The sequence below is a fragment of the Clytia hemisphaerica genome, unplaced genomic scaffold (assembly GCF_902728285.1).
Source record: "Clytia hemisphaerica strain Z4C2 unplaced genomic scaffold, Clytia hemisphaerica genome assembly, whole genome shotgun sequence".
NCBI lineage: Eukaryota > Metazoa > Cnidaria > Hydrozoa > Leptothecata > Clytiidae > Clytia > Clytia hemisphaerica.
Genome location: NW_027104590.1, coordinates 268,137 through 277,834, shown reverse-complemented (window position 1 = coordinate 277,834; position 9,698 = coordinate 268,137).

Below are 9,698 nucleotides of genomic sequence, written 5' to 3'. Positions count from 1 at the left end.
TTTTTAATAAATGTCGTGTAAGAAAATGGTCGGAGATACGTAGTGACATTCTTTAAAAGGGGGAATTAGACTAATACAGTTGACGCTCTCTAAATCGATCTTCAAGGGGAATTAGATTTTCATCGAATAAGGGAGCTTATCGAATAAGGGAGCGTCCTTTATGAGAGTTTCTTGTTGACGGGGACTTTAAATTTCATCCAATAAGGGAGCCTATCGAATAGTAGAACGTCGAATTAGAGAGCGTCAACTGTAGTTAGGAAAAACCTCCCTATGTCAGTAAGTCTCAAACAATATTTGGCGTCAAATTACAATACTAGTAATGGCAGGAAACTGGTCTCAAGAGGGTTATATTTCTTTGTATATTTGAGAAGGAAAGTTGTTTTCGGCTCAGAACTTTATGCTCTTACAAGCTATATCAAACATCAGTTTATTTCAACTTTTGAAATAATTTTATGCTTTTCTATACATCCAACTATATAAAAAACATTTAATTTTACCTTTTGGGTCATTTTCATCAGCTGATATGACCAATAAAATAGGTGGCGGATGAACAACTGGTCTTTCACGGACATACTCAGATGACCCAATCGATGTCTTTACATTCTCTCTTGAAGAGGAAGACTCTCCTGTGGATTCTTGGCGAATCGTATGAAATGATTCTTGATTGGTTGAAGAAAGAAATCAATAAAGTCTAAGATGAGCTAGTCTGATTCGCAGACCTATACTTCCTATAAGAAATTTTTTCGCTCGATGATGAGCAGAAGCCTAAAGATGAGCCTATATCTGTATGTCAGATATTTTACTTAAATCGAAAGAAATAGACGTTATCAGAGTTTTTGATTTTTCTAAAACAGCAATGCATTGTGGGATTGTTTTGGGGGTATCAAAATAGAATTCCCCTCGAGGAATTTCTAAGAAATTTCTATTGCAATACCCCCTAAACAATCCCACAATGCATCACTTTTTTAGAAAAATAAAAAACTCCGATAAGATCTATTAAGCTATCATTACTGATCAATTTTTGGGCCAACATTATTTCTCATAACCGCATAGCCTCATATAGTCTCGACTCTTTAAGGAAGATAAATAATTATATTGTGAGAACTTCATCGAGGGATCTGACAGAAAAATAAATCGGAAATATGAGGACCAATATTTACTTGAGCTAAATTTACAAACATCAATCGTATTGGCCGACGAAAATTTGTTCCAAAAAAATTATAACGAAAAAAGGTTACATGGTTGCACTGTGAGTTTACTTAAAATTTACCTGATTTTTGATTGGCTGATGAGTCTGTTGGTGAACTTGGTGGAGTACCATCAGCATTGTTGTCTTCAGAAAAGACTTCATCGTCACTTTCACTTTCACTTTCTTCATGAGACTTGGTACTACTTGACGATTGTTGACGATCCACTGTCAAATATTGGTCTGAAGATTTCTATCAATGAAAAAGTTATTATTAGAGTTGATTAGTTTTTTAGTTGAGCACTAAAACCATATTGCTCTATTAGACCGTGGTGAGCATTAGATAATTATACGTGTCTTCCTTTTGAAGTTTCTTACTTGGACTTCCAAATTAGATACCGTAACATCTTTTGAACCTTAGATTTCTTAATTCCAGTTTTTGAGTTTCCACAGCCTAGTGAAGACATCTTTTAAGACAGTTCAGTAATCATCGCTTAGAATATTAACTGATGATGGTTTCGAATCAAACATCTAACAGTTTTCTTCACCAAAGCCTGCATCGGTATTGTTGGCAACGGAAACAAGAAAGAACGTGACTGGGGTTTGAATAAGATTGCAGTTTAGAAGATATAGAAAATCTTTTGTTGTCCCCAGAGAACAAAGAAAAAGACAATGAAAATACCTGGAACTTTTCTTTAGCTTTCATTAAATTTTTGGTAGCCTCGTCATTCTCTTCTTGGTTTGATTTCGAATTTTTAAAAGATCTTTTCAAGCGTTCTTTGAACGATTTTTTCTTTTGAAGATGTTTCTTGCTTGCTTGTTGAGCACGATTCAAAGCATCTAACTCCAGTGCGCATGTGTTGATTAGATTAATACGATCTGCTTCGTTTATGTGGACCACTGAATGGCGCCAATCGCGACTCCGGCCTATTCGCTCGATGACGCCGACAGTCTCCACAAGTTCAGCTTCAATATCTTTGTAAAGTTTCGCCTCTCGATAAAGCTTTGCTTCTCGCTTCACAAATTGGTCTATACTGTCTTCGGAATCTATGTAGGCTGGAATGGTGATAGAAGAGTCTGTCGGCTCATCTGTTTCTTGCGGTTCTTGGTTGTACTGGTTTAAGACTTCAGATAGACTATCCGTGGCCGGATACATGTCGTCTTCCGGGTTATCTAACGTACTACGCTGCTTCACTTTTAAAAGTTCCTTGTATTCTGTTTTATTGTCTTTTGAAGCTGCGATTTTTTCCGAATAGGATTGGTAGCGTCGCCGACATATTTGTTTTGAGCGTGATGATCGGCGATTGATTTCGTACACAACTTTAGACGGACGTTGAGGAGCCCCGTCAACGTTATCCGTATCAACGTTATCAATGTTACGTCGAGTTCGACGTGGTGAAGATATAACTTTAGAATTAAGACGTTGGTGTTCAGGTCGGAATCCAAAATAAGCGATCAAGGGATCATCCAAACTTGCGTAATCACCCCCTTCACTACTGTACGACGCACGACTTCGACGTATTGTGACGCCGTCATCTGTGACGCTAATACGTCGTGGTTGCATCGATTTTGGGACGGTTGGACGCATCAGGTGCTTGCAAACAGCGTAATGGAAAGCTGAAAGAGAAAAAAAAAGAAATCAAATTCGAGATCTTTTCTAACGAGGGTATCAATAAGGAGAACTTCACTCAATGATCTATCCCAGCTTACTATACAGCACATGATCTTAAGTCTTTAACGTCAATCACACGTTTTCTGACGGCTAGGTTTGGACGTTTAGATGTTGCGTTGTTCTTTGAAAAACCAGAGCCAAACAGCTCGAAACAGCTCTACACTCTTTTCCGTTAACTAGATAACTAGTAACTTTATTTTGAACTCTAAATTAAGAAAATTAGAAATATTTCCACAATTGAACTACTACTTAATTTGGGCTCTTCAGGAATTCATAAGAAAAGTTTATCACAATGAAGCGATGATGAATTTAATTCAGTTACATAGTACCTGTTGCTTTTACCAAACTATGAAATTCTTTGCAATCCATATTTAGGGCAAAAAATGGTCCTTAAAACAAATTTTAGGCCTTTTTTGACCTTCCTTTGATAGCTTTCTATATGCCGACAATAAGTTTTCGTATGAAAATATGTTTGATAACAAGGAATAACATAAATTTTGTATGATTCTTTTTTTGCCTATTTTTCTTTCAAAGTAGTTAAGTTACAATTTGATTTTCTTTTATTTTATGGTTATTCTCTGTTGGCTTGGAGAGCAGCACGCGAGAGCAACCCTTTTTATTTTGAAAGAAAAAACTTAAAACTAACTTTATCTTTATAGGAACACAACGTTGTTTCTGAATTTCAATAAAACACCCCCTTCTCACAGACACGATAGGAAAGGAAAGTGGGGATAAAAACAACAGACTGAATATCCAACGTTTTTTATGGCTGAGGATTTCATTTCTTTCGTTTTCAAGTCAGAAAATTCAGTGGGGATGGAAAAAACAGCATCACTTTTTTCAGTGAGGATAGATTTATTTGATTATTTTCAGCGGGGACATAAATTAGAGGATAACTTTCACCGGGGACGATATTTTGGCCAATTTTTCCATTGGGAAGGGGTCTCAGTGGGTCTGTGAGAAGGGGTGTAATAAAGGGATATTACGTATTTTAAATTTCTTGGAAATGAAGAGAAAAAATAGACTAGCACAAATCTTTTCTAGAATTCTTTAATTTTGAAATCTAAATTATTATTTCTAAGGGTGAAGAAAATTGTAAATAAGTTTATCGATCACGAGATTTAAATTGGCTACGTTTCGAGATATTCTTCCTCCGTTGTCGGGCGAGGTTGAGGATTTCTTCTCCTCTATTTGTTATAAGACCTTGCACGATGATAGGCGAAGAATCTGAAACGTAGGCAAACGTGAATCTCATGACCCAAACCATGATAAACTTCCAATATCTTATACAAAGTTCTTTTAAAATACTTAAGTCAGTGTCAATAACTTTTTCGACAGCGATACAACACAGTATGCTTTTCAATTAGAGATAAAGATATGGCTTTTCATCAGGAGGGTGACTTGTAAAACACAACCCACCTTAGTAGGTTTCATAAACAGGAACAGTTGGATTGACTCATTCATTTTTGAGCTCCAAGTTAACGTCTATGACAAAAATCATTTAAGTTGAAATGGGAATATTGTCTTTTTGTCCTGCCCAGGAGGACAATTATCAATTTTTAACGAAATTCCAGTCCATAAATTGTGAATTAATCGTGAAGATTGTCATCCTGGATGGTATGAAACTTTGAGTATGAAATTAACTTAAATCGTTTTCTTTGCTCAAACTAGTAAATTGTGTAAACTTACAATTTTAATCTATTTCGTGATTCGTGTGACACATGAACTTTCACCATTCATTAGATGTCCTGAATTCAATCAATGATTTTTCGCCGAAATGATTTGTTGGTTATTTCAGATTCTGAACTCTTCGATAACTTTCAGACTTTTACCTAGAAAGAAAGTAAAATCAAAATCACTTAGGTCCTCGAGATACAGAGAGCTTTGCCAAGGCATAAACAGACATATTCCTTCTTCAAAATATTAAGTTCGACTTAGTTATACCATACAACAACGAATTAATCTGAATGTAAAATGCATTGATTTCCATCTGATAGCAGTCTGACAAGTCGATTCACTAAATGTTTTTATACAAATAACCTTTTGAAGGCACTAAAATTGTGGTTTAACTTCCGAAAAAAGCACGAAAAAAGTTGTCAAACCCACGACAAAAATTAATTTGTTTTAAACGTATAGTTTAACACGATATGTGAAAGTAACAGGTCTATACATCTCTCTCTACCTCTATTTTTCATTAATGAGCTATAATTTCCTTCGTAAAGTTGAAGTTGAGTCACCCTAGGGTCATTCCTTAGACGACTGCTCGTTTATAGCATTGTTTGATTCATATCAAAGGCAAATCCGGTAACATTCTGTCTGCAAATCTATTTTCGATTGAAGTACAATATTTATAAATACTGTATTTAAGGTTCTAAAAGACAGTGAAAGTTGGAAATCGTTTTAAAACATACCAAAATTAGTTGGCTCATTTCTCTGTGCCCTTTCCCTCAACGTATGACCCGCAAAATGAATACAATGGATTCGGCTACGGTGCGCAAGGTCATGGGTTCAATCCCCTGTTGGCTCATACTAAAGACATTTTATACACCCCTTTCTCACAGACCCTGTAGGGTTTTTTCAGCCAGTAGAGGTAAAAATAACGGACCAAAACTCGTTGGGGACAGAAATTAGAGTATAATTTTCCAATAGGGACTATATTTTGGCCGATTTTTTCAGTAGGTCTGTAAGAAGGGGGTGTTTTTATTTTTACATGATTCCTCCCTGCTTAATGCTCGGCAATGAAGACAAGGATTAAGGGTAAGTTGAGAAATCTAGGATATAAAAGCGGTGCCCTACCCTACCTTTGGGCTCAATATCCTTCGGCTAAATAGAAATTCTCCTTGGTTATATTCTTTGAATCCCAGCCAGCATTCAAACATCAAAACAAAGACAGTCTACTTCACTCATTCGTCAAACAAAGTTGATAGAACGAGGCTAATCAGCAATAAGTCTTTGGTCATTCTTACCTCAGAAATCATTCAATACACGTATTTTTTATAAGAACAAACAATATAAGAACATAAGGCTTCAATGGCCAAAATATTAAGATCATATTAAGAACATTTTGAGGCTTTGAAGGCTCTAAAACACCCAATTCCTTTGGAAAATAGACAAAAATCTCACAAGATGGAGAAAATAAGAACATGTTAAGAACATTTTCAGGCTTAAAACTCAAAATGTTAAGTACCATCAAAGGCTTTAAAAATTTTGGATGTTCTTATAAAAAAACGTGTACATAATCAACAATTTTATATAAAAAACACTTCCAATAGATTTCACAAGTTAAGGTTAACAAGTTTACATCACAACATAAAAAGTGTTTCACTACCAAAGCTCTAACCAGATTACATAAAACATGGTAATGGTAAAACCCTTTATACAAAAATATGTTGAAATGGTATAAAGCCTCAGTGATACCAAAGACTATTATATCTTAAAAGAGTATTTCAACAAAATATGGCACCTCTGACGTAACAAGGATCTTATCCATGGTAGAAATGACGCCATTTTAAGATATTCTTGAGAGCAATCCCAACTTGGGGGGTCTACGGGGGCGCAAGCGTCGTAATACCAGCGCTTTTTTTTTTTGATTCACCATCAATCAACAATCGCAATAACAAGTAAAATAATTATTTTTCATGACAGGTCCCGCGTTTGACAGCGAAGTAACATTACTTTTTTCTTCAAACACCAAACATCGGCTAATCGACAAAAAAAGGCTAATACCGTCACACCGTCGAATCCCATACACCCACGCAACTGACACGTGCAAATACGTTAGATGAACATTGAGACAGGATGGTAAGATCTGACAAAACATGGGACGGCAACTATTTTTTTGACGTATCAAAATCATTGCGAGCCTCGTTTTCATATAAAAAATCACAATTCAAAATCATATTCCCAAAAAGACCGTCAGCGATTCTTTCTCAAAATCCTACAAACCTCTTCAAACCAAATCCTGATTGTAAAGGTTGGCTCCCTACTAAAAAGGATTTTTATCAAAATTTCAAAATTTCCGGACATTTCCAAACTTTATCGTCAAGATAACACTTACCGGATGAAATGCTAAAATGAATAATTGCTTCTAGGTAGATCATTAAATGTCATGCCATTATTGCGACTTCTAAAACAAGACAATATGATATATGAAAACATCTTCAAAATATTAAATCAATAAACACAAGCCATTGCTTTCAAAACTCATTCCATAGTATGCTAAAAAACCAAGCAAAGGTGACTTAAAAATCGCAGAAGCTTTTTAAATAAGGAATTGTGATTAAAAATATAAGTAAAATTACAGGAGTAATAAGATGGTTTAAGTTATTTGATATTTGTTGATTCCTTCTATTGTCTCTTGAGTAAAATCTCCAAATATTTTTGCCTAACTAGTCGAGTTTTATCCAAGTTACAACTTTTGAATTTTAATAAGAAAACTTTAGAAATTGATTCTAACAACCATGTAAGAACCTATTTAAAAATTGTGATCTCTCGACTTTGGAAAATAGTTAGACAAAACAGTTTGGAGATAAGACGTTTCTCCAGGCCAAAGATATCAAACCATCTGATCATTTTAAGAAACATACCTTTTTACAGGAAACAGTACCTTTCCAAGCCTTCCAATTTTCCAGTGCATAGCAATACCATCAAAATTCAAATCCAGTATATAGGCAAGTAATATTATTATATAAACAATCCAAATGTGTTCCTTTTGTTTTTAATCTAAACATGTTAATTTGATTAAGGTCAAGATGATATTTTCGTACCTGATACGTTGCTCTTTAATTCATACATATAAGATGTTTCTTTTGTCAGCTAACCAAAACGATGTAAAGGTTATAAAAATATTGAGCAAAAACGTTGAAAAATAACAAAATCAGCTCTACTATAGATCAAATAATTTTATAGCGATTACTTTTTTGAATGTTACCCGCAGAACTACAATCAGTCAGGAAAATTAGTGGCAGAAAACTCTTTCTAATGATCCCCTTCCCCCAGATATCAATGTTGGGGAGTTCTGAGCTGGTACAAGGGGCATGGGCGTGTCTATAACATTGATTTAAGGGGGGAGAGGTTCAGAACTATGAAAAGAGCTAAATTTTTACTCCAACTGCCAATATACTAACTGACAGATTGTAGTTTAGCTGTCCAAAACTAGTGTTCAAATTCAATTTGTCAAGTGACAGATATTTATGAAAATTCTGATCACTTCAGGGATTCATTCCACTGACCTACTTCTTGAAAAAACTACCGGACTTTTTACCCCTTTCTTAGACAGTCCACTTTTAAATATTCAGCCAAATTTATCAAGATAAGTAGATAATTTACACTAAAGTACATTCGCATCCTCTAAAGCTTATTTTGATTACTGTTTTTCAACGAATGCTTTAAATAAAACAAATTATACACCGTTGAAAAAATAATTCAGAACACTATAATTTCAAGTAGATAATGAAAGGAAGATTAAGAAGAAAATGAACTCTTTATCCTTTAGTACCGGAAACTGTCTGAATTCCGATAAACAATTATTTTTCCCGTAAAATATTGCATAGAAAGCTAAAGGTTTTTAGAAGGTTACCCGTTGGAGTAAAAAACAGAAAAAAACAGGGTTTTTCAACTTCAACGAATTACGTTCTAGAGGCTGTAACCTTCGATGCAATAGCTTTATGGAAAAAATAATTATATAGCTTAAATTAAGAGGCTTCAAACTACCTTTTTACCAAAAATGGAGTTTCTAACACTAAAGAACAAAAAAATTCATTTTCTTCATCAAAAGTTCATTTTTTATCCCCATTTTCTTAACCTAAGATCAAATTGTGAATGTTTTCTGCACACCACGCTGAAGCTCTAAAGGGATGTGTGAAAACAAACAATCTGACGAATATGCAATCTCGAAATCGTAAGGACCACGTTCGTCTAAAAGGACTTGGAACGACAACAAAGTTGCGTGATTGTGTTTATAAATAGGGTGCCGTATCAGTTTTTAACTTTCCGGCGAACAACAAGATTCTTGTTGTAGAATTTTCCGCGGGAGGACTATTTTCTTCAGATATATAATTTTCAAGAAAATTACGAACAGCTGTTATCAGGTTACATCTTCTAGAATTTGTAAAAAAAATTTTCGCAAGAATTACAGTGCTCTGACTTATCTTTTCAACGGTATCTAATTTGTTAGAAATTGATTGAAAAATGGCAAGCAAACACAAACTCTGGTGAATTGACTTTAGGTAGATAAATTGTCGTCGGAATTTGTTCCATCCGAAGATTTGTCGTTTTCAGAAGGAAGCTGGCGGGGGAGCCAAGTAACAAAGAAAATTTAAATTCACAAAAAAAAAAGAATTATTACTTTACAAAAACATTTAAAATGTACATTGACAAAAGCTTCAAAAAAAAATATCCAAAAAAATATTACGCATTAAAGATTTCTAAAATACTACTTTTTTACATTGAAATTTTAGAATTTGCTTTCCAAACTCATTGGTGCAAAAGAACCAAATAATAAGACACACAAGTTTGAGATTCTTTATAAGACCAGTCCCAGTGTTCTTGTTAAGCTTAGAATTCTCGCTTTATAACCATATCTTTTCGGCCTTTTTTGAGCCGACCCTAAATAAACGACGTCCTTTAGGCCGGCGTCAAATTTTAACAATAGCAAATGTGGAAGGGGCTTATTTAATGTGAGGCGATGAAAATAAAAAAATCATCATGTATGCATATATACTCTTATCTCTCAATACAGCAAAAAAAAAATTTGACCCATGCCTAACCTTGAGAGATGAGGAACTAGCCTCTAGATGTATACAGTTGTTCTATGACAGCAGATTCGACAAGATTCTTTTA